Source organism: Pogoniulus pusillus, chromosome 21 (assembly GCF_015220805.1).
Source record: "Pogoniulus pusillus isolate bPogPus1 chromosome 21, bPogPus1.pri, whole genome shotgun sequence".
Classification (NCBI taxonomy): Eukaryota; Metazoa; Chordata; class Aves; order Piciformes; family Lybiidae; genus Pogoniulus; species Pogoniulus pusillus.
The window spans coordinates 10122004-10145911 of NC_087284.1; the positions used below are offsets into that span (position 1 = coordinate 10122004).

Below are 23908 nucleotides of genomic sequence, written 5' to 3' on the forward strand. Positions count from 1 at the left end.
ACCATGACACATGCTCAAGGAGTACTGTGTGAAGAATAGCTGCCTGGTAGAGGAGATGGCTCACTTCAGCATCTGGGATGGGAAGAGAAGTCCCCCACTCTTTGATCACTTAAGCTATTTTTAGCCTTTCAACTTGCCTACACTCAGCTCCAAATAAAGGATAGTGGAGTTGTTCTATAACCCAGTGACCACTCCCCAGCAGAAAAGAGCGAGTAGGAAAAGAAAATGGATTTAATAAAACAACCAAACTAATACCAATGTCAATATGAAGAGAATTATACTCAGTCCAGTGAATATACAGTGGTCACAATGAACAGGAAAGCATTCACCAGAAGCAGAATGGCAAGCAAATCTCTCCAGAGAAGAACAGAAGCAGATTCAGGAGGACTATGTCAGGAGGATGGAGCCAGCCTCTTCTTGGTGATGCCCGGTGACAGTAAAAGGGGCAATGGGTGGAAGCTGAGGCATAGGAGGCTCCATGTAAACCCAAGGAGGAATTTTTTCACCATGAGGGTGACAGAGCACTGGCACAGGCTGCCCAGGGAGGTTGTTGAGTCCCCCTCTATAGAAATATTCAAGACTCACCTGAATGTGTTCCAGTAGGAGCTGCTCTAGGTGAACCTGCTCTGACAAAGAGTCTGGAGCAGATGATCTCTCACAGTCTCTTCCGGCCCCTGACACTCTCTGAACCCGTGATTCTTAGCAAATTTCCTCTTTTATACTTTATGGGCTGGGCTACACCTGTAGCTAACTCAGGTCAGCTGCCCTAACTGACTCCAAACTGCTAACTGCCCACAGCTGGTTAAAGATTCTGTTGAGTGGATCCAGGACACAAGAAGTCACAAGCGCTGTTGGCATTTGCAGGCAAGGCTTTAATTTGCTTGTTAGAGAGACTGGGTTTGTAATACACAGATTGGTGATGCCAGAGCACATTCTCAAACTAAAATCAAAGCAAACTTTGCTGATGCCATGAGCTGGGGCTTCAGCTGCTGGTGTTATGTGAGAGGTAAAATAACAGAAGCTGTTTCTATCAGAAGGGCATTACAAAGTGTGTTAGGTCACGTTACTGCAAAACCAGAGCATCGGCACTGAGACACAGTCAGTTAGTGGTGACTGATTGGAACTGCAGGGAATACATTCACCAGCAAATATGAAAAATAGCTGTATATATTGTGAGCAGGGTATACAAATTACTGCACATCCAGAAAGTAGCTGTGGCTCATTGGAGCAATTAAATGTTTTCTTCAAGGAAAGAAGGGGGGGGGGGGGGGGGGGGGGGGAGAAAACAACAAAACCCTCCAGTGAGAGTATTTTAGAAAATGACACTTTAATCATCTGTTGAACTGCTAAAATTACTATGTCCTAATAGTTTTAAAGTGCTCTTCAGTTAGAATTAACTGTGATCCCTTTGTAGACTCACCAAATGCTTCCCCGGGAACCTGTTTAGAGGGATCTTTGTTTTTAATCACAGGATTACATCCATATGTTTTTTACATAGTCCAAAGGAGAACACAGAAGCTTTGAGCATAGCTCTCTGCTGTGCAAACAGATACAAATTTGGGAGCCATTACAAGGGAAAGAACCTATTATATGAGTTCTAGAATGAGTCAAGAAGAGATCTTTAAGATCATCAAACCCAGCTGTTAACCAGCACTGCCAGGTGACCACTAAACCATATCACTCAGCACCACAGCTCCCTGGCTTTACAGCTCACCAGGTATGGGGAGTCTATCACTTCACTATTGTTGGCTTGACAACCCTTTTGGTGAGCTTATTTTTCCTAATATCCAACTTAAACCTTCCTTGGCTCTTTCCTCTTGTCTTATCGCTTATTTGGGAGAAGAGACACCAACCACCAACTTCCTAGAGCTTCCTTTCAGGACTTGTAGAGAGTGAGGTGTGCCCTGAGGCCATTTTTTCCCAGGCTGCAGATTGGCAGCTAGGAACTACCTGGTGCACTATAGAAAAGCACACTGGGTGGGAGCAAGTGGGTCAGAACTGGACTCTTAGAAATGATAGACCTATTGTCCCAGGTTGAGGATTGCAGGGTTAAAAAAATCTTCTGGGGACCAGAAGATTGTTATTCAATCCCCTAATTCTGCTATCTCTTTATAAGCTCACAACAAGACCAGCTCGCTCCCCTTTCCTGCTCCTCCTGCCCTGTGTCTGGTGGGAGCTGCTCTATGGGGAAGAACATGTAAACAGTAAGCCTGCTTTGGGGCCTCCAGAAGCTTGTTTAGGCCTCTTGGATGGCAGAGGCATTGGTCGGGGTGGGGGGAGAGGATTGGAGCACCAGGGAGTGCAGATATAGTTTTTTGGGGTTGGGGGAAAAATTAAAGGGGGGTTGCCAGAGATGGGTAATTGCTTTGTAATGTCTTTCTCTGTATCTCTCTCCAAATATAATTCTGCATTTTTTTCTCCAATTTCATTTGAGAGCTTAATTTCTGAAGGCTATCTTTAAAACCATGACACCTATAAATGATCCTACATAGGCAGAGAGAACATATGCTCCACCAATTATCCAATTTAACATCAAGAACACTGCTCAGTGTGCTATAAGAAGCCAAATATTGGCTCAAGGAGACCTGACAGGCTGGAAAAAATAAAGGAAAAGTAAAAATGGGGGGGGGAAGTAAATTAGATAAAGGTTAAAAGGTAAAAATGCTGAAAAATGTGAAGTCTGCTTTGGTCAAAGAAACTCAGAGCAGTTTTCATATAATTGTGCTTGGGGTTGTTTTTTTTCTCAGTGGAAACTCCACAATATTCTTTCTTTCTTTGTCATCTTTAAGCATCTCCTTCCTTTGTGCCTGCAAAACAAAGCTAAGTATTTTTTAGTCACCTGCACAAAATGTTTGAAGAACGCCAGATAATTGAAGATATAAAAATGGAAAGGAAATGTGTGTATATTCATGTTTCTACATAATTGTTGTAATTGTTACAGTCTGCCAAGGAAATAAAAATTATTTCTAGCAAAGCTTTGGGGTTTTTATAACTTCAGAAGCTGTTTAATATCCAGTGATCAAATGAAACCAAACTGCTTTCGAAATCAATGACAATTAGATTATGTGGTGGAGATGAGGAAGCTTGAGCAGAAAGTGTTTATATTACTGAGAATTTGTTATCATAGATAATCACCATTTCTGCCTATACCGTCCAAGAACCTCATTCTGTTGCTCTGGAAAAAAAATATTTAATGATCTGAAGATACTTTCAGAAGCTAAACACCCTGAAAATCTAAACCCACGATCAAAATACTTGTGAACACATTCTCAGATCTGTAAGTGCTGGCTGAAGAGGACAAGAGAAGAAGCCCTTTAATCATCTGTTATTTATTCTGATTTCCTCTCTTTGTTTTAGCCTTAATTTGGTTTAGAATTTCAAATCCCTTATTTTTTTAATTGATATAAGTCCATGTCAGTAGCTTAACCCTCTATAAAAGACAATGGCTACTAAAACAGTTCCCTCCATGGACTAAATCCTGAGTACCACCTACTTTCAGGAAAGCTGTAACAGCTAGAGATCTGGTTAGAAAAGCCAAGGCAGAGTTTGAATTTAATCTAGCCAGGGAAGTCAAAGGGAACACCAAGAATTTCTACAGGTATATTAATGGTAAAAAGAAGCCTAGGGCAGCTGAATGGAAACAGGTGAAATGGTCACAAGTGACATGGAAAGCCTGGATGAGGCACTTAGTGCCATGGTCTAGTTGACTGGATAGGGCTGGGTGCTAGGTTGGACTGGATGATCTTGGAGGTCTCTTCCAGCCTGGTTGATTGTATGGTTCTATGACTAGATGACCTTTAAGATCCAATCCAATCATTCTACTATTCAATAGTTCTGAATCAAAAGGAATCACTCAGCATTTCTTAGAGTTTCTTAAGTGATCACTGAAGTTTTAGACTTACCATCCACATAACATAAACTCAGCTGCACTGTGTGAGGATGTGAGCTCATGGTTGGTGCACTCAGCTGTTGCCTCTCATGCCTCTCAGGCTTTGGCAATGTAAGTGATATTTTGGTGTAAGTTCACTGGTTTGTGAACCAGGCCTTGCTGGACTGTATGGACCAAAGGTTTGTGTTCACATGACTGCAGAAACACCCTTGTAAGGAATGTATTGGGCTAATACCAAGAAATAAGAGGCTGGAAGAGTGCCTGGGCTCCAAGAGAAAAAAAAAAGCAAAGCTTGTCGATGAATATTGAAAAAAAGATGAGTGATGATTAAGAGTTTAAAACAATCTCCTTTCCACTCTTTCACCTGCCTCCAGTCAAACCATAAAGCCAGCCATGCCCCTGGCTTACATTATAATGGAATTATTGTTCACAGAGGTTTGGCCAGTCAGCAGTCAACTGCAAAGAAATGACAAACGTGTGAGCAAGGGAGAGGCTTTGCAAAGAAAAGAGAAAGGAAAGAAGAAAATTTATTATTGCCAGTCTGCTGATGAATGCAGGCATTAGAATAGCAGATGTAGAGAATATAAGGGGCTGGAGAGTAAAAAGCTAAGTGTTGCCTTAAAGCACCAGGAAATGGAACCAGGGTTGTGAAAGCCATCAAGTTGCCTGCACTCTGCATTCCTTAACGTACAACAAAATGCTTTGATAACTGAAACCAAAACCCCTAAAATGGCAAATGCTTCCTACAAGGGCTCTTGAAATAAAGTGTGCTGCTAAGGTGGGGATGGTCATCAGCGTAAGGGAGAAAGATGGGGGAACTGGAACTCGGCATGCTGGGATGGGGATGTTTGCTTCAGCATGTGGCACTGTTGCTTGGGATACACCAAACAGCAAGAAAAGGACTAGGAAGGATGCAATCTTCGCTCCAAGGTAATGGATAATCCAGAAACAGCTGTTTCTCTTCCTCAGCCTTTCTTAAACTGCCACAGGAGACCTCTTTCCACTCAGAGCTCAGTTATTCTTCAGCATCGACTTCTCAACACACCACTTTGGCTTTCACAAGTAATCTCTTGGACAGGCTGGGAAACCTGTGCTGAATTCCCTTGCCTCCAATGTTTGGCTTCAGTTAGGAGAAGATTTGCCCCAAGACTAAATATGTGTAATATTAAGCGTAACCTTTTCTTAGCTTTATTGCACTTGCTCCTAAATCTAAATTATGTATACCTTGTGTGTGTGTGTTTACGTGCATGTGAGAGGAACTCAAAGAGGCATGGAAAATGTGGACTCCATTCACCCTGCACATGCTGCAATATGAAAAGACTCACAGAGGTGTGTGGGCAGACTTAACCACATCTACTGTAAAGAGCAGGGGAAAAAAAAGCTGAGAAACATTTTGTCATGTTTTCCATTTGAAATGTGTGAGCTGTGGAACCTCAAAGCTATAACATTAATGTTTTTTCTGGTAGGGTTTGGGTTTTTTTTTTCCCTGTTCCATTTGTTTCTCCTGTGCTGTTTATTTACTATCATGTTATTGAGAAACTCGAGAAGTTTGTGAGGTGGGTTCCACACCCCCCCACCCCTTTTCATATATCTAGAAAATATGCACACATTTGAATTATGACTTTCCTACAGGAACTAACAGCTGTATGTGCAAATCATGCATATAAATCAATTACTGAGGCCTATGTACTATAAATGCACCCATTAATTAAGCAATGTCAGATGCTATGAACCATGAAGTTCATTACATCTTTAGCATTCAAACCAAGGATTATTTGAAGAAGCAATACTTCGTTTACCTAACAGTTAATGAAATTAAGGCGGGTTGTTGCCAACATTCTTACTTTATGCCTAATTCAGTGTTTAAATGTTTATGAATAAAACACTAACTGCTGAAAGCAGAAATGTTGAAATGTAATTACTGGTAAGTTATAACGCACTTGAGGACTCATTATACCAGACTTGGGAGTTTTAAGATCACCAGTGTAACACACTCTCCAAAAACACAGATTTTTTATGGGCTAAAAGCTGGAAAGACATAAATGTTGTTGAATTTGTCCTGGCTGAATGGAAATTTTGATGATTGTGGTACTATGATTTATGGGTATAACATTTTGCAGTCGTTACATGGCTTGCATTTCAGCATTGTGACATGATTTGCATACGTGAATATCCCTGCAAATTAACTTCTGATTAGAGCTACATCTGTCTGGATTAAGAAGCTCCTATCTTAAAAACCAATCCAGCTGCTACCCTGAAGGACCTATTTGGAGTGGGGAAAATAAGGCAATCTGCATTGTCATCACATAAAGTTTTCCATATGCATGCCCTGATTCAGATTTCAATGTAAATACTGCATGGCAATACTGGCTACTTTGTTAGGGGTTGTTCTGCCAACTAAGATGCATTCAGTGATGTCACCACTAGGATTATCTCTGTTGTGCAGCACTGTAATTTCACCCATTTCATTAACCTATCCATAGACAGCTAAGTATCAAGTGCTAGGTGGAACCCACCATTGCTTTTCAAAGCCATTCTTAGCCACATGAATAAATAAAATCAGATTTCATTTCACAATGCAAAGAGAGGCAACTAAACCATAAGACTCTCCAGAAATAACAGGACAAGAGAACAACAAAGACTTTGAGTCAAACACCTTCTGCTGCTGGTTCAGCATTTCCCAGGATCAGGCTTTTCCACAGAAAAATGATACAGCCTCTGCCACAGGAAACTTGTATGTGGGCTCTGAATGTAACTGACAGAAAAGATAAAGTCGGGCATACAGACAGAGAAAGCACAAACGGATAACAAAGACATATTTTTTTTTCTCAGAATAACAGTAAATTCATGTCAGACTCTTGCTGAGCTTTTTTCAGTCCCCAGTAGGTTTTTCTTTTGTAACACAGTAGAACAGGAACTTGAAGGAGGAATTTATAGGACAGTCATAAGGCAGAGTTGTGAAGGAATTGTGAGAAGAGCAGTGGTACTTCTGAGCATCGCAAAAAAAAAACAGATTGTGGTGTAAGCCAACAGAAATGCTTGATCAGAAAACTGAAGAGATGCTTGGAAAGTAGTAACATAGAGAAAGCAGCAGACAGACTTCTCTTGTGGGGTGGCTTGGATGGCCTATGAGAAACTGACAGTTCTTGAAGAGACAAAGAATACTAAAGGAAGCAATTTACATCACCATGAGGCTCAAAAGAGACCAACTGCCCTGGAAGCTGGGCAGTAGTGTTGAGAGGCAGAGGAGGGACAGGTTATCCCAAGAAAATAAAAAGACTGTAAGCTGTGTGGTCTTCAGAGCAGATCTGAGACACTTCAGAAACAGCAGAGAAGAGCTGGTATTTCATGGTAGGAGGAAAATAAGTCTAAAGAGGCAAGGAAGCAACAGAAGTCAGTCACAGAACTAATATCAAGTAGTTACTGCAGTGAAGGCAGGAGCTTACCCTTACTTCTCTCCCAGAGTCACTAACACTGCTGTTGCTTGTGAACACAATGCTTTTGAAGTTCAATTGAAGTTTTAAAACTGTGAAAAATATTGATAAAATCGTGATAAATTCCACTTTGCAGAGGAGTTGAGAGTTTAACACACATAAATCAACAGCCAAGCCCCAAGGAGCAGTTGGAAACTGTTTCAGCAGCTCATGCTTACAGCCTTAACTGAGGCTCACATATGTAGAAACCAAAACCACACAGTAATAGCCATACCACGTTTTGAAGTGCTTTTCATCCCAGTGTTGTAATCTAAAATGTTAATGGAAATACAGGTCAAAAATCATTAAAACCAGAAAAAAATGTCCTCCCACCGATTCAGTCAAGAGCAGTAAATACTGGCATGCTAAGCAGCAAGAAATTTCCAAGCTAGATAACCACAAAAATGTATTCCCAAGAAGTTAACAAAATCTCTATAAGCAAAGGCATAAATAAGCCTTACTCCTGGAGCTATACAGATGCAAGCATATGATCTCAGCCACTCTCAGGCTGAGCAGTGGCTTACTGTGAGATCAGCCTTCATGCAGAACAGGATAAGGATGGCAGAATCCATGATATATTTTTATTTGACAAACAGGAGTCCTCAGTATGGGCATACATGATAGAATGGAGAGCAGCCCTGCAGCCCTGGGGGGTATGGGTGGATGAAAAGATGGATGTGAGCCAGCAATGTGCACTCACAGCCCAGAAGCAAAGTATAGTGTCCAGCAGGTCGAGGGAAGGGATTCTGCCCCTCTGCTCTGCTCTTCTCTGCTCAGACCTCTCCTGCAGTGCTGTAACCAGCTCTGGAGTCCCAGGCAGAAGAAGGACATGAAGCTATTGAAGCAGAACCAAAGAAGGCCATAAAAATGTCCAAAGGTTGGAACGCTTCTGCTATGAAGAAAGGCTGAAAGAATTTGTTGTTCAGCATGGAGAAGGAAAGGCTCTGTGGAATCATTATTACAGACTTTCAACATTCAAGAGAGGCCTATGAGACAGACATTTTAGCAGGGGCTGTTGTGACAGGAGAGAGAATGATGGTTTTAAGCTGAAAGAAGTGAGATTTAGACTAAATATAAGGAAGAATTTTTTTTACAGTGAGGGTGGTAAAACACAGGTTGTCCAGAAAGGTTGGCTGCAGTTCTGAGTGATTTGATGTAGTTGAAGATGTCCCTGCTTACTGAAGGAGATTGAACTAGATGGCCTTTAAAGATTCCTTTCAGCCCAGGCCATTCCATGATTCTTTGATGGCACTGTGCTCTGTTGCTTCCAGCCTAGTGCTAGATTGCTCCTGAGAATTTCTATACTGGCAAGGGAGTTTGCTCTGCCTGCATCCTCCTGTATAAATCTGAGTCTGTTGCTTGAACTCTCAGAATCTGCAGCTGGTCACTGCTTAATATAAGAAGTTACATACTTGATGAGTTGTGCCTGACAAACTTCAGCACTGCTAAATGCCATCACATGTGAAAAGGTTAACAAGTGAATGACATATATTCATCTTACAGCAACGAGATGGAGGCAATTATTAAAGGTAGGACCTCTGCTACCAATTACTAATTCAGATTCTCTAAAGCACAACTGATGTCCTAAGTTTAGGAGCAATAGAGCCTGTGGAAGACCTTGCATTCTGTATTCAGTACTTTGCTTTACTCGGGCTATGCTTCTTCATGAAGCAGCTGTTTTCAGATGCCCTGAAACATGGAGTCAGCAGTCCTAAGTGATCTCATTGCCCAAATGTAAGCTCTTTCTTGCCGTAAACTGTTGGGTTTATTACATTTTGAGATTCTTGTGGTAAAAACTCCGATATTGTGTGTTCTCAAGGAAGCTTCACTTACTGATTGTTTGCAATAAGAAATGTAAGCCATTTTTTCCAGTAAATAGAGTTCGCAGTGGCCATATCCACATATCCATCCTAGTGTAATTCCCAAATGGCTTTGTGAAGGTCTGAAGAAGCAAAGGAGTAAATAAACTCATTCTCTGTCAGATTTACAGTTGCTTCTTCGGGAAGGCCTGCCTTGATTGCTGTCTGTCTCTGTTGTTCCCAGGTGGTTTCACACAGAACTCCTTAAATGATGTCAAGAGCAGAGGGAGCAAGAGCAGTGACATATATTGGCTCTCTAGTTATTGGGAGATATCTTGATTTTATTTCTTCTGGCAGCAGTAGTCACTCTTTGTCTTCTATTTAGCATCAAGAAACACAACCTAATGTGCCCTCACAAGGGAAGGGTGAAAAGGAATTGTGTTATCTTAGCGCATCAGGTGCTCGTTATAGCCAGCAATTAGCAAATCTCAGATGTCAGGGTGCTTATTCAAGCCTTCTGCTCCTACACTATGAGATAAGAAACCTCATGAAAATTGGATGTGAGAATACCAAGACTTCTGTCTCTCAACTGAGCTTAAGTACTAAAAATTCCAAATAATAATTAAAAAGAGATCTTTTCCCCCTCTACCATGGCACTTTCAAGTGTGGATAGAGTGAAGAACTGACTCAGGTTATACCTATCTGCTTTTTGAAAGGTTAATTTGGGCATTCTTAAGGTTTTGTTTGCAATCCTCGGAGAGGTTTCCTCACAATCTATCTGGCCACGAGCAGTGCAACTAAGCGAGGATGCTCATGGATTAATTGTTCAACAGTATTAGACAGCGAGGACTGGGGTTATTGTCTCTGTGTTTCTAACCCAGGTAAAATAACACACAAATGTTGTTTCCAGTGAGATCCTTGGCTGCATGAGTGAGGATATTTCAAAGGAATGCATAAAAAAACCCAACCCATGGAAATGATACAATAAAAAAGCCCATAAGACAGTTGTAATTAATTGTCATTTTTCTTTCATGGAATTCAAGCATACCTTTTAGAACAAATGGGCTGAGGCTCAGGACAGTAATAGGTCTTTGATTTGAATATAATTTTGAAAGAATCACACATCCCTAGAAGATTAGGGAAATACAACTTTTATTTTAATGCCAGTAGTATTTTACTGGACCCTGGCAGGGTATTAGAGAAATTATCATTTCCTCATTAGTCTAACTGCCAACTAGCTCTTCTGACTTTCCTTTTCCTCACAATGGAGGGTGTCTCAGGCAAATGCTGCTTAATCAAATTAATTAAAAGGGAGTAGATTTCTAAAGAATGAGGTTCATAACAAATCACAGCATTAACTAGGTTGGAAAAGACCTTTATGATCATCGAGTCCAACCTACCACCTAACACCTTCTGGTTGGACTCGATGATCTCCTTGGGTCTCTTCCAACCCCTAAATATCCTGTGATCCTATAACTAAACAATGGCAATAAGTACCTCATCCAGTCTCCTTTTAAACAGGATGGGGGACTCCACCACCTCCCTGGGCAGCCCATTCCAATGCCAATCACTCTTACTCTGAAGAACTTCCTAACATCCAGCCTAAACCTGCCCTGGTGCTGCTTGAGACTGTGTCCCCTCATTCTGTCACTGGTTGCCTGGTAGAAGAGACCAAATCACACCTGGCTACAACTTTTCAAGTAGTCACAGAGAGCAATAAGGTCTCCCCTGAGCCTCCTCTTCCCCATGATAAACAACCCCAGCTCCTTCAGCCTATCATCATAGGTCTGTGCTCCATCTCCCTCAGCAGCCCTGTTGCACTTCTCCAGACATATTCCAGAACCTCAATGTCTTTCTCAAACTGTGGGGCCCAGAACTGGACACAGTACTCAAGGTGTGGCCTAACCAGTGCTGAGTACAGGGGCAGAATGCCTTCCCTAGTCCTGCTGGCCAGACTATTCCTGATACAGATCAGGATGCCATTGGCTTTCTTGCCCACCTGGGCACACTGCTGGCTCATGTTCAGTTGCCTGTCGACCAGTAACCTCCAGGTGACTCTCTGCCTGGCTGCTCTCTAGCCACTCTGTCCCCATCCTGTAACACTGCCATTGAGTCACAAACTTTGCGTGTTCAAGACTTGAAATGTTTTCCCAAGCTCTACAGACTTTGATGTTACTTAATTGCTTTCTTAAGTCAAGTCCTAAGAGTGTGGCTTTGGGGTTAAAGCAGGGACAATTTTTGTTAGACAAAAAGATGCCATCAAATGGACTTATGAAAATATAGAAGTGTTGCTGAACTTTTAGTCAAAGCAGTTTCCTTCAAGAGCACTCAGCTCTCTGTCAGCGCCTTCGTATCTTAATTAAACCTTTTGCCCATTCAGGTCGAAACAACCCTTTGTTTCAAAACTCCTTTTTGCTTTATAGTTGTGAAGTCTGAAATTAAAACCACATCTGACTTGATCTTTTTCTAATCAATTGTTCAAAATAACTGAGTTTTGTGCCAAAGTGGCATCATTATTTTATTTTTGAACTGTCAGAGCTACTGATGAATATGAAAATGAAGCAACTGGAAGAAAAGCAGTTTGTGTGCAAGATTCAAAATTTGTAGGCTACAAAGAGAAAATCCTTCATGGATATTTTTATTACAACTCAGCTTATTCAATTGTCACATGCAGTTATGTTGACTGCTGTGAATGTAGAGTAGTTATACAGTTTGTTTTAGCATATATATTGAAAGCAATACTTATTTCTTCAGCTACAAGGTATTAATCTGCATCCTAGTCAAGGAAGAAATGCCTAGTACTTACTCTCTTGTGACTAATACTTCATTAGTGTGTAATGCTCACTGTGACAACTCAGGCAGGCATTACCTGTGGTGTCAGGCTCTGGGAAAAGCTGGATTGTGAAATATCACAGCCTGATCCAGGTCTGCTGGCTGTTGGACCTCAGTTCACTGTGGTGGGATCCCATCATGGCATTCAGAGTCATATAAAGGACTGGGGTGGAAACTAGATCTAAGCCATTCAGGAGCCCTCTCCAGAGACAGACTGTTCATTCCCTCAACTAAAATCTCTCCTGACAGTAGACACCTGGTAATGAGTCTACACAAAGCTTTCAGCCCAAAGCTCTAGGAAGCACAATGGCATTGGGGGCTCGTGATGGACGGTGATTAACCACAAGCCCCAGAGTGAAGAAGATGATTTTTTGCAGGGCATCTCAGATGTGAGGCTCTGCTTTGTGCTAAAGCATTGATCTCCAAGCTTGGATGGAAGAGTTACCACAGAGCTGGTCAGTATTTATGTTGCTGCAGAGAAGCTTTAAGTTAGACTGAGCTGTACAGGTCTCAAACTGTCTGAGTCAGGTCTGACAGATCTGCCACCCCAGAATTCTGCTCATCTGCCTGTTTGTCTGAAGAACCATCACTGTTCATCCCCCAGATATGTTTGCTCAGGGATGATATGATAATAAGGCCGAGTCAAAGGCCCATGTCTCTCTTGTGCTGAGGGTCTTACAGCTGGGCACATTATTCCAGGCGAGGTGTAAGCAGAGCAGAGTGGCAGAATCACCTCTCTTGGCCTCCTAACCATGCTTCTTTTGATGCAGCCCAGGATGAGGTTTGCCTTCTGGGCTGTGAGTGCACACGTGTGATTCTCTTTTGAAAAGAGAGCCACAGTGTATGTGATATTCAGGAACCCCACTGAAATCTGTAATTTTTAACAACTTCTGAGAGCTCATCTCTTTATCTCCACTCACCAATTGTCTCCCTTCTTTTCCCACCATCTTATTGCAAAGTCGGTAAGGCAAATGATGTGAAATAAGTATTTCTACAGAGAAGGAAGAAGTACCTCATTCAGAAGTCATATTTTTAAAGCTTTACAAAGGATTGCTTTTATATTATTATTTTTTTAAGTCAAGTGAAACCAATAATGAACATTAAGTAGAATTTTGGAGCCCTCAACACAAGAAGGACATAAACTGTTGGAGTGAGTCCAGAGGAGGCCCATGAAGATGATCAGAGGGCTGGAGAACTTCTCACATGAGGACAAGCAATGAGAGTTGGGGCTCCTCAGCTTGCAGAAGAGAAGACTTTGAGGAGACCTTGTAGTGGCCTTCCAGTATCTGAAAAGGAGCTACAGGAAGGCTGGTGAGGGACTATTGACAAGGTCTTGTGAAGACAGGATGAGGAGTAATGGGTTTAAACTGGCAGAGGGGAGATTTAAACTAGATGTTAGGAAGAATTCTTTCCAGTGGGGATGGTGAAACATTGGAACAGGTTGCCCAGGGAGGTTGTGGCTGCTTCCCTCCCTGGAGGTGTTCAAGGACAGGTTGGATGAGACATTGAGTGACCTGTTCTAGTGGGAGGTGTCCCTGCCTATGGTGGGGGACTGGTAGTAGATGATCTTTGAGGTCCCTTCCAACCTAAACTATTCTATGATTCTGTTCTATGATTCTATAATTAGCTAGATGAAGGAGAAACAGTGCTGCTAGAATGTCACATAGAGCCAAAAAAATCTCAGCAAACTGAACCCCTCCCTGAGACTAGCTACACAGACATGAAAAAAAGTCATGTAAGAAAGCAAAAAGCAACATTCTGCAGATTTTTCTTCTAATTGTTCAAAAATGTTCTTTCCCACTCTCAGACCTTCTAATCTGAGTTTGAGCCTGAAGCAAATTTTTACAGTAGAGTTATAAACCCATGAAAACAGAGGTTTATAATGGAAACACTGGCACAATCCTAACTAATGCTGTTGTGCCATGGGGTGCCTCTGTAATAAAAAAGAGTCCTGAGCCTGCGTGCCAGCCAGAATAGCTAGAAAGAAGCAAGAAAAGAGACAGAAGTAGATGAAACATCAGCAGTACCAGCTTTCAGGAGACAAAATAAATACACAAAGTTTTGCAGTGTAAAGGATTGAAAACAAATAATCTGTCACAGCTTCAAATAAATACAGGATAGGAACCATGCTCTGAGAAAATGATGGGTTATTAAGGTATGGAACTTAATATCATTGTCAATCTATAAAACTTTTACAACCTAGTCTTATTTGCACAGAGATTACATCCCCAAAGCTCAGTGCCAAAGACACATGTTAATAAGCTCACAACTTTTAATTAAGCAATATGTATAAGTAGATTCCCATTAAGCTGTGATTTGTGGGCGAGTTCATTACAGTGGGTTCCAGCCACCAGACACATATTCAATACAAATCAAGCAGCCTGCATATTATCCAGCTTAATGTGAGCCTACTTGGGATATTTTATCACCAGTTCAGATTGGTGGTTCAGATCTGAGATTGGGGGCAGCGACCAGAACCTTATAATGACCCCATGTTGTTTTCTTAATGAAACTATCCATCTGAATTGTTTAGTTGCAACCAGCAATTATTCATACAGTTAATCATAGTTCTATTATATACACCACATATATGACATTCAACCAGGATGTATTTGCTATCATTTGGATTGAATGCATGAAATAAGGCATAAAAGAAGGAAATATGGATATTAAAGACTTGGAGTAATAAAAAGAATTCACACATTTTACTCCAAAGAAGATTCATAGCAACTTGCAAAGGTTAGGGCTGGACTAGCCACTAGATGTGTGACAGACGCTCTCTATTAACCCCTTTCCATTCTGCAAGGGGAAGAACAAAAAGGGAGAGAGACTTATGGGCTGGAAAAGAAAACAACATCTTTAAGTAAAACAATAACAATAAAATGAAATCTATACAAATCCACACAAAACCAATCTTGAAGCCAACCCCCTTGATGGTTGTTATGTCACCATCACCACAGATGCTGTGGGCAGATGCTGGGGAAGTCCCAGACTGCACTAAGTGCTGGACTCAGGAGCTGGATTCAGAAAGTGGATTGAGGAACACACAGATTGGGATAAAAAAATTAAAGGACAGAACCCTGTGCAGATATTGGCCACTGAGGAAGAGGCTTGACACTCATTACTGGATACAGCATACATGGCATAGAATCCTTTGTTGGTCAGTTTAGGATTACTTGTCCTCTACACCCTACCCCACAGGTGCTGCCTCTCACTTTCTGCACCCCATTGTGGTGCACAAGTGTGGTAGTTTCTCACTGAATTGTATGGGATACAACAGCATTTGGAGGAGTCAGGAAACTACCACAAGATACCAGACGCTAAAGAGTTAAAGAGTCTTCTGCAGCCTGCAGAGAAAGCTTGGAGTCAAGGAAAGCACCCAGACATAGAACTGTTGAGACAGGAGCAACATTACAGCCATTAAAATCAAATGTCAAAGAAGGAACAATGCCTATTAGCTTTTAGAAACCAAAAATGAACAGTTCAGTTTTATCAAACAAATGGCTTGCACTATCCAATTACTAACTTCTGATAAGCACCATGTCAATTTTGAAATTCTACTGCTGAGTCTGTGGAGAAGGAAAAATAAATCTGAGTTATCCACATAACAAGGATAAAAGGAAGCCAAACTATTACAGTCCTGACCTAATTAGTCTGGCAAATCACTCCCCTTTCAGGAACATCATAAAGCCAGTAGAAAACACTGTAGCATTCGCTGACGAAGCTCTGACCTTGTATGAGGCCCATTTCCACTCCCATTCAGGTCCTATCTGAGCAGAAGCACTGAGAAGTCCTCTGATTGGGTCCTTCACTTAAAGCAGTGTCATTTGCAGCATCTTTTTATTTCAGTTAAGCCAGGGATATAACTGCTAGGAATAGCAATGGCCCAGCTGAGTGGGCAGCAGAGAGAATGGGACTCCCCATCCACCACAGATAATTAAGCACAGCCAGATCAAGAGAAAGCCAAGGCCTTAACCAACAGCCTGATTTTTTTAGAGTAATGTCCATTGTATTCATGGAGAATGTGAAGGTTTCCATTCCCTCTTTAGTGTTAAGTCTGAAGCTGGTTGGCAGCTCCCACTTTAGCACTGTTTTCTAGCATGGGTTGAATTTCTCCCTCAGAGCATCCAACAGGGGTGTTACAGTTTTAGGACTAGGGTCCTGAATTGTAAATAGAAGTTTTCCAGAGAATTTGAGAGAGCCCAGGGGGATGGACTCCACTCTTCAAAGGAGCTGAACAAAACATAAGAGATATCTTTATTCCATGCCATTGGTCTGCAGTAATTCTATAAAATCTGGACTTACAGGGTGTTCTACCTCTTTCTACTCTTTTCCCTCTTTTGCTCCTTCTGAACTTGCTTTACTCCTTTCACGCTGACCATTGGTTGGGATATTGCAGCTGGGAGGTAAGACAATGTGGCCTTCAGGCTGCACAGTGTGGACAGGGTGGTCTGAGCTCTTGTGTGCAGAATCACAGAATGTCAGGGGCTAGAAGTGACCTCAGAATATCATCTAATCTAATTCCCCTGACAGAGCAGCATCACTTATACCAGACCACTCAGCAACACATCCAGGCAGGTCTCGAATATCTCCAGAGACAGGGAATCCACAACCCCCCTGGGCAGCCTCTTCCAGTGTTCTGCCACCCTCACAGTGAGAAAATTCCTCCTCATGTTTACATGGGATTTCTTATGTTTCAACTTCCACCCATTGCCCCTTGTCCTGTCATTGGGCATCACTAAGCAGAGCCTGGCTCCATCTTCTTGGCACTAATTCTTTATATATTTATAAGCATTGACGAGGTCACCTCTCAGTCTCCTCCAAGCTAAAGAGCCCCAGCTCCCTTAGTCTCTCCTTGTAAGAAAGATGTTCCATTCCTTTAATCATCTTTGTGGCCCTACAAGGGGGTAATTGGGCTATTGTCTAGTTGTTGAAATATATATACATATATAGTATATTTTTATGAACTTTAGTGTTTAGCCTTCATTTTTGTAAATAGTAATTTCATTTCTACTTCCAAATTCTGAGTTAGCATGGTAATTTATCCTTTTGGGGGGTAAATCCCAAATTCTGGGTGGTGCAAACCACCACAAGGAGTTAAGAGCATCAAATTAGACAGTTAAAAAGACAGTAATAACAAAACCTCCAAAGTGACAGCCTGGGGAGTAATGGTTTTCAACTAAATGAAAAGAGATTAAAACTAGATAAAAGGAAAATGTTTTTATGCTGAGGATGATGAAACAATGGCCCAGGTTGCCCAGAGAGGTGGTAGATGTCCCATCCCTGGAAACATTCCAAGTCAGGTTGGACAGGGCTCTGAGCACCCTGATCTGCTTGAAGATAGCCTTGATCAATGCTTGAGGATTGGACTAGATGCTTTTCAAAAGGTTCCTTTCAACCCAAACCATTCTATAAAATGCAGCTGATTTTTTTTTTCCTTCTTTTTCACAATAGATTTCTGTGGTTAAAAAGAAACCATTTTTTTTCCAGTGCATTTTTTGTGCATTCTTATCTAATACATCCTCATCACATACCTGGACAAAGCCTCGAATTAAATAGAGCTGTTGCTCCCTTTGCCTTCCCCATAGGAGCTGACAAAGCTGAGAAGAAACATCATCAGGGATGTGGTAATCCTAGAAAGCTGTTAGTAGGATTATTTAGGAATTCTAAAACATAGCTATCTAGTGACTTTACTGACAACCCTAGGAGAGCTGGGAGCATAAAGCACTGTAGTGCTGAGCACTTGCTGTGCTTTCTGCTTCTCAGTGTGGCAATATGGGTTCACATTTACTAAGATCTTTATTTGAAACTAGATCATTTTAATTTATTCCTGAAAATTTATTCCAGGAATAAACCAAACTTACTCCAGCATCAATGCCAATGGCATCCTGAGGTGCCTCAGGAAAAGTTCATCCAGCAGGTCTAGAGAGGTTCTTCTACCCCTCTACTCTGCCCTGGTGAAAGCACATTTGTAATACTGTGTCCAGTTTGGGGCTCTCCAGTTCAAGAAAGACAGGGACCTCCTGGAAAGAGTCCAGCAGAGAGCCACAAGGATGACTGGGGGACTTGAGCATCTCTGCTATGGAGAGAGACTGAGAAACCTGTGCCTGCTTAGTCCAGAGAAGAGAAGACTGAGGAGATCTCATCAATGTATACGAATATCTGAGGGGTGGGTGTCAAATGGATGGGGCCAATCTCTTTTCAATGGTCTGCAGCAATAAGACAAGGAGCAATGGCTACAAACTGGAACACAAAAGGCTCCACCTCAACATGAGGAGAAACTTATTTACAGTGAAGGTGGCAGAGCACTGGAACAGGCTGCCCAGAGAAGTTGTGGAGTCTCCTTCTCTGGAGACTTTCAAAATCCACCTGGATGCATTCCTGTGTGAACTACCCTAGGGAATGTTGCCTTGGCAGGGGGATTGGACTCGATGATCTCTGGAGGTCCCTTCCAACCTATGAAGTTCTGTGGTTCTGTCATTCTGTGATCTAATGAGAATTAAGTCCACAAGACCAAAGTGCAACTAGTCTAAAGTAAACCTCCACAACCAGACCTTCAGCACCAGCTGTTTTTCCTCTACAGATCTGTTCCTACTGTCCTGTACTGCTGCTACTGTAGATGTAGTTTTAATGGTGCTTCCTTGTGCATTCTTATAGAAGCATTTTGTTTGGAAGAGACTTGCAGGAACCTTGAGTCCAAATGTTACCCCAGCACTGCCAGATCACTGCTAAAACACACCCCTTAGCAGCACATCTACATAATTTTTAAATCCCACCAACAATGGGTACTCTGCCACTTCTATGGAATGTCAGTTCCAAGGCTTGACCAACCCTGCAGTGAAAAACCTTCTCCTAATATCCAACCTAAGCCAGGTGCATCCTTAGGCTGCTTTCTCTCCTGTTGCTCATTATCTGAAAGAAGAGACCAATGCCTACCTCACTACAACTACCTTTCAGGTAGTTGTGAGAGTTGAGAAAGTCTCTCTGGAGCATTCTTTTCTCCCCACTAAACATCCCTGGTTCCCTCAGCTGCTGCTTGCAAGGCTTGTGCTCTAGACTCTTCACCAGCTTCATTGCCCTTCTTTAGTCCATGTCTCATTCCCAGCCAATTAGCCGCCTTTGAAGACCCTTACCTCAAAGACCTACCTTACCACTCGTAACATTCATAGTCAAATAAGAAACACAGAACTTCAAAGAAACCCTTAAACCAGTCAGCCAGAGTAACACAGAACCATTTGAGCTCGGTTGCAGCTGTGCTGAATGAAGGAATCACACCATCACCCCCATCTGTCCTCACCACCCTTCTTTCAAAGATGAACGTGCACAGAGCTGCTGGTGGAGCTGCTCATGTGAATGCTGTTTCACCTGCTTGGATTAAAACGGCCCTGCAAAGCTTAAACAGTTACAACAGAAGGTATTTGCTGCTTCTCCTGAAATGGGTGAGGGAGAGCTCCCAAGGGAGCCCTTCCTGCATGAAAATGGAGCTGCAGATGATCTCTTCAGGTGGCACAGCTGCGCTCAAAGAAGAGCTTGTGATTACAATAGCAAGGGTAGAAGAGGAGAGCTAGAATTTAGGAACTGGAATGCAACAGCTCTTAATCTGGTCTCACTTTTTTCTTCTTGGACCAAGTTGTGCCTGTACCAGCTTTATCAATATTCCTTCTACAGTCTCTCTGGTTGTCAGGGGGCAACAGACAAGCCCTTGGCTTAAGAGTATTGCCCCAGTCTTGACTGAAATATGTTCATGATAAGGTGGATTCATGTGCATAAGGCCACTGATTCACAGGGAAAAGCAGCATTTAAGACCTAGGTCAACCTTGTGGCAAGCTTTCTGGTGCCAATACAATTTTTGGACCCAAATACAAAGTATTTTAAATGGAAATCTGAAAATAGAAGGCCTGTAAGCCATTTTTTTTGTGCACAAATTGTTAAAGAAAAAGCATCCTGATGCTTTTAGGCACTTCCACTTCTAGTTTGAAAGATTCCATGAAAAAGTAACACACGTTCTCTGATAAAACTTCTATAAGAGATTCACAGATCCAACGTGTGGGAAGAGACAAAGCATTCATTCATTTTAACTACAAATAGGAAATAAAAACTAAACCAGGCAAAACTCAGAAAAGATTTGAAATACAGAGCCTTGCCACTGAAGTCTGTCCTGCTGTTATGCTGTACACATGACTACACACACACACGTTTATGCACTGCATTTAGGTGCAATGATAGTTGCCCATTGCTCCAAATTCTACATGGTTACACTTTAGGACTAGGGTCCTAGTTGCAAATAAAGTTTTCTAGAGAATTCATATGAACTCAGGATGTTAGGGGTCGGAAGGGACATCCACAGATCATCGAGTCCAACCCCCCTGTCAGAGCAGAACCATGGGATCTAACTCAGGTCATACAGGAACTCATCCAGACAGGTCTTGAAAGTCTCCAGAGGAGGAGACTCCACAACCCCTCTGGGGAACCTGTTCCAGTGCTCTGTGGCCCTCACAGTAAAGAAGTTCTTCCTCATGTTGAGATGGAACTTCCTGTGCTGTAGTTTATGCCCATTACCCTTTGTCTTATCACAGGGCATAATAGAGAAGAGTTTGTCCCCTCCCTCTTGATATCCAATTCAGAGAGAGTCCAGGGGGATGGACTCTGCTCTCAAAGGGACTGAATAAAATATAAGAGATATCTTTACCCCATTCCATGGGTCTAAGAAAATTCTATATAGTTTGGAGTTCAGAGTGTGCTGGCTCTCTTTCTCCCTGTCTTTCCCTCTGCCTTTGCTTGCTTCTCTGTGTTGGCCATCGTTTGGGTTACACTTCAGTAGGAGGTAAGGTAATGTGGCCTTGCAGGCTGAGGTGTCCAGGAGGGTGCCCTAGGCTTTTCCCAGGGAGTAGTTGGGCTATAGTCTATTTGTGTATTTATGTACCAGTTATGGTGTTGTGGTAGTTTGAGGGGTCCTAGGTTCCCTTAAGAAAACTACAGCGACGAAGTCTTGTCCCAGGGGACAGACCTGGTCATCCTGGGGTGTTGTAATATTGTTATCATATTCCACTTTCTGGTATCATAGCTTGTAAACCAGCTTATAAGGACTCTGAGATCATCAAGTCCAGCCTATAGCCTAACACCACGACATCAGCTAAACCTTGCCACCAAATGCCACATCCAATCTTTTCTTAAAGACCTCCAGGTACGATGACTCTACCACCTCCTTGGGCAGTCCATTCCAGTGCCTAAGTGCATTCCAATTCTTTTCATCCTATCCTCCAAACTCATACTCTGGTACCTTTCTCCTATTTTAATCCACAAGAAAGTTCATTCCAATTCTTTTAATCCTGTCCTCCAAACTCTTTACCAGCACAAGGCCCTGCTAAGGCTGCAACACAGTTCTGGCTGGAATAAGTCTTAATTAGCTGTTGACAGTGTCACATTCATGTCTGTGTTAAAGGCACATGCCTAAGTGTTCCTCCTTACTTAATGAAACTCTGCAAATTTACCTGAAACAATGGCATGTGCAGTCCATATTTTTAAATGCTTATTTGTTCTTTTTCATGTAAGGACCCCATGCCTTTGGAGTTATAAATATTCATTGTAACACAGAGGAGGAAATTCTCCAGATTCATTAACAAGTAGCAAGGTCTGTGCAGATACCTCTCATACAGAATGGTTTAGAAATATGCTCTATTATGTCTAGTTAAGTCAACCTTGTGTCATTATTTCACATTAGTGTATATGACAGGATTGGCATGCCCAGAAAAGATGCATCAGAACCATTATATGTCAGGCAGGAGAATGAAAAGGAATTCTGTGTGTTGAAAACTAGGTTAAATATCATGTCCTTAAGTATTTTGAGAGGAAGAGGTTACTTTACTACTGCAGCAAATGTGTGTTGTTTTAAGGTTTAAAGAATTACTTTGAGTAGGGCTCTTGTAAAACAAGAAAGAGGAAACCCAAAACAACTTCTGAGCACATATATGAGTAGGAGATAGGGAAATAAAAGAAAGATCTGCTCCAACCAGAGAAGAAAAGCTTGTTTAGCAGCCTTGGTTTAGAACACCTATTGTAAAGGATTGACCTTTTGTTTGTTTCTTTGTTTTTTACCAGCAATTTTTTGAAAATAAGTTAAGATTTTTACAAGATAATTCTTTTAGGTCCAACATTGTTATTCTACACTGTTAGTGCAAAGGCTTCTGCTGTATAGAACAGCACTGATTTCACTCCATTATTAAGCATGGATGGAAAAGATACTTGTCTGGGGGCAACATAATTTTCACATAACTCCAGAAAAACAGAGCCAGAAGAAAACTCAAAATATCTTCAACCAACCTTGATACTAAAAATAAATTATTTAGTTTATCCCTTGGGTATGGTTGTTTGCCCCATCTCCAAAAGTCAGGAACAAATAGTATTTGCAAGGAATTTAAGCTGATTGTCCCTTACCCTTTCTCCCCTAACCACAGAAAAAAAAACAAGTGCTGTTTTTACAATGAATCCCAGAAGTAGTATTTCACTCCATGTAGCAACTCCTGCAATTACATGCTGACAGGAGACTTTTGGTGTCCATCTTTTTAGTCAGTTCCTCACTTTCTACCCTTCTCTCCTTATCAAAACAGCCTTCAAACTTAATCATAGAAGAAAACTCAAAATAAGACTCCCCAGACAATGGCACTAGGGAAAAAGGAAAGGACTCAAGATAGCTTCCTGAACAGTTTCTCTGATCTTGTAACACTGATACCTGCACTGTAATTTTCTCTTCTGACATCTCAGTCCTTTGGCCACTTCCTGCATGTGTTAATCCCAGAGCTTTTGCTGTGTAGCTCCTGCTAATGCCTCATCCAGTCTCCTTTTAAACACCTCCAGGGATGGTGACTCTACCACCTCCCTGGCCAGCCCATTCCACTGCCAATCATGAAGAACTTCCAAACATCCGGCCCAAACCTGCCCTGGCACAGCATGAGTCTGTGTCCTCTAGTTCTGTCACTGTTTGCCAGGGAGAACAGACCAACTCCCACCTGGCTACAACCTCAGGTTGTAAAGAGAATAATCTGAGACTCAGAAAGGTTTATGACTTGTTACAGCTTCCACGTGTTTGGACAGCAGATTCAAGTGCCCATTGCAGTGGAGAAAACAGTATTGATATGTCATACAAAGGGAGTCCTCAGTGTCAAAACTTCTGCTGTGGATTCTCAAATCTCCATCATCTTTAACTGACCTGCCAAAAAGCACCTGTGCTGGGAATCAGGCTCCTCATCTAGATTACTAGGTAATAATATCCTATAAAGGAGATATAAGAGGGAATCAGAAAAGCTCATCAAAATGTTCAGTGACATGGCAGCAGATTTATGAGGAAAAAAAAAGATGTCATTGGAAGGAAGGAAGGAAGGAAGGAAGGAAGGAAGGAAGGAAGGAAGGAAGGAAGGAAGGAAGGAAGGAAGGAAGGAAGGAAGGAGGGAAGGAGGGAAGGAGGGAAGGAGGGAGGGAGGGAGGGAGGGAGGGAGGGAGGGAGGGAGGGAAGGAAGGAAGGAAGGAAGGAAGGAAGGAAGGAAGGAAGGAAGGAAGGAAGGAAGGAAGGAAGGAAGGAAGGAAGGAAGGAAGGAAGGAAGGAAGGAAGGAAGGAAGGAAGGAGGAAAGGTCCTATTCATTAATAAGAAAGGAAGACCTAAAGAAGCGCCAGGAGATGCAAATATTATGGATCTACCAGCTCTTCAGGGTTTTGTTGTTAAGAAAGAGGGGGGTTTTCTCAGGGCATTTAATTAAAATGAGGTACTGCTTCTCTTCATTTTTTACATTTTCAATCTTTTTATTATCATAGCAATACATCTTCAACTGCTTCCTTAAGCATTAACAGCTGATTTATTTAATAAAACTGAGGGCTGAGCATCACTGGAAATACTGCTTCCAATGGAATGTTCTCATGCTGT

General features: G+C 41.9%; 2 protein-coding genes across 18 annotated transcripts in view; both read right to left on the minus strand.

The window, feature by feature from the left end:
* The window catches only part of LOC135184796 (UPF0500 protein C1orf216 homolog), a 62313-nt gene extending 61633 nt beyond the window's left edge, over positions 1 to 680 (minus strand). For all 3 annotated transcript variants that reach the window (XR_010306179.1, XR_010306180.1, XM_064160885.1), the window contains exons 1-2: positions 586 to 680; positions 3 to 72 (exon numbers count right to left, since the gene is read on the minus strand). The gene's annotated coding sequence lies outside the window, so the exon portion shown is untranslated. The remainder of the gene's footprint in view (positions 1 to 2; positions 73 to 585) is intronic.
* Positions 1 to 23908, minus strand: part of LOC135184794 (uncharacterized) — a 616367-nt gene that overhangs the window by 160335 nt on the left and 432124 nt on the right. The gene's annotated exons all lie outside the window — the stretch shown is intronic.